This window comes from Salvelinus sp. IW2-2015, unplaced genomic scaffold, assembly GCF_002910315.2.
Source record: "Salvelinus sp. IW2-2015 unplaced genomic scaffold, ASM291031v2 Un_scaffold4531, whole genome shotgun sequence".
NCBI lineage: Eukaryota > Metazoa > Chordata > Actinopteri > Salmoniformes > Salmonidae > Salvelinus > Salvelinus sp. IW2-2015.
In genome coordinates this window covers 1-2,351 of record NW_019945801.1, presented here as the reverse complement: position 1 = coordinate 2,351, position 2,351 = coordinate 1, and positions in this window count along the sequence as shown.

The window sequence follows — 2,351 nt, the reverse complement described above, 5'->3', positions numbered from 1 at the left end:
ATCACATCGACTATCTTGTCACTATAAAATAGATCCTCTCTTGCTTCCAATTACTAAAATGGCCGCTAGTCCACCCACACATTTCTGATATAGCACATCACCTATGCCTCTACTGCCATTTCATTACAAGGTTCTGGATTTCTACCCTGACCAAGATGGCTGACATTTTGGGCTCCATTCATGGAACTTTGAAAGGTTTATGACAAGTATCTGGTTTAGAAGGCCAACGTGACATTACAGATAGTTTCATATTCAATCATATATTTTACACGACATTCAGGTAGAAAACTGAGAAATGTACACTTCCAAAGCTGCCGTTATTTTGTGCATCCAACCTTCCTGATGTCACAAAAATAAAACCTTCGACAGGATTGTTCTTTAAATACCCACGGAACATTCCCACATTCTCAAAAACCGCTCTAGCAATTTAAATATTTAATGTCCTGAAAGATGGACGAAATACTTGTTTAGTTATAAAGTTTTAATAACTAGTCAGTGGCCACACCCCCCGTGAGCCCAGACATTACGTCAGGCGTCATAGAACCGCCCCTTTTTTTCCACAGAGTATAAAAAAAAAACTTTCTACAAAATATACATTAAGTCAGAGAATGCCGGGACAGAGTCCCCACGTTGGAATGGCTACAATTCTATAGACCATACAGCTGTAGTTTTGGCTACACATCTGGAAAGGGTTAAACTCTGAGACTATCGATCACTACAGAAGGAGGAGCAAATTCTAGACGACACGAATTACTAGTCTGAGGCTAGAAATGACGTAAACCTAGAACGAGAATACCGACAACTGCCGAAGCATCGATTCTATGAGAARATTTCTGAATAGTACTCTGAAGTAACCATTCTAACCACCTGCAACCACAAAATATATTGTGATTTCTGGGAAAGTTAACCAGAGACTCTGATGAACTCTACAGGACGATCAAGTGTTTTCAACGGAGAGACAACAACGACGACATACAAGCGTAAATATGCACATTCTTTCAGAATGAGCGGCCCTTTCACGTGCAAAGTATTAGCATGAGTATAATTATCCACTGTGTGTAGTGAATCCATGTTGTCTTTCCCGCTCTTTCTCAGTCCCCACCCCTGTCCTTTGTCTACCAAGCCATCATATCGGCTTRGTCCGCTAGGGACTTTTTCTTTGTATCTATCATATAGTAACCCAAATATCTACTGTTTGTTTGTTATGTAATTCTGTGTGATTATTTATTTGGTAAATAAATAATTAAGCCAATTTTTTAAATCGCTGATTCAGGATTTAGGCTAGGATTCGTGCAGATATGCAAGGGTTTGCGACGTTCAGTAATGAGAACTGATGAGGTAATAAAAACAATTCATTAATAAGCAACTGTTTTGATAAGATATTAAAATACCTGATAAGTTATATTGACATTCCCATAAACAAAATTTTTCCGTGGTGCCCCGACTTCCTAGTTTTATATGAGTTTTATATGATTAGTTTAATCACGTAATAATAATTACACATAGAGAATTGATTTGATAAATAAGTTTCACATTTAATGATAGTCACACACGACAACACAAAATAATTCGATGAAACAAAACAACTAAATTAACGAGGTTTCAAGGTTAAAATCAAGAAATACACATTCTATTAAATCTATTTAATAAAATCTACAACTTTCCAAATCAAATCATGAACATCTAAAGGGTTCATATTTGTATTCAATCAAATCCAAATTCCTAATCAAAATAAAATACACATTTTAAAATGTTAATCTGATTATACACGTCTCGAGAGAAAAAAAACTCAAGTAGGCCTATTTTTTTTTTGTAATATTTCATACAAACATGATTTCATGCGACAAAAAAACGAATTCTCAGTCAAAAAACATGTCAGAACAGCCTCTATTATCTTATCGTAGGTCCTGTGTCCTGGACAATGTAGAAGGTCTTATCTTTTCCTGTGTGTTCCCTGTTCCCTCTCTTATCTTCCCTCATGTGTTTTCAGATTCCCTAAACTCTTTCTGTAGAGGAACATTGGAAAGACTTTTTGGATTTTCTATTGGACAAATTCTGATAAGTCCCTCCCCGTTTCGTTCTGTTTGCTTCCGTTTAAGAAATGCTTTGGAATGAATACACCCCCAGGGGTTGGAACCAAAATGTTACAATTGTTTCGTTCTGAACAAAACAACTATTTGTTTTATATAAATATAGCTAAATATAAAATATTTTTTTACATTTAGCTCATTTCATTCCGCACCAATCAGTGTGGACAGAGCAGCTTGCTAGTTGTTTACTAGTGTTTAAATGCGTGGCCTGAAATTGATGGTTACACAGCATAATACCCATCGTATGTTTAGCGAGCGCAA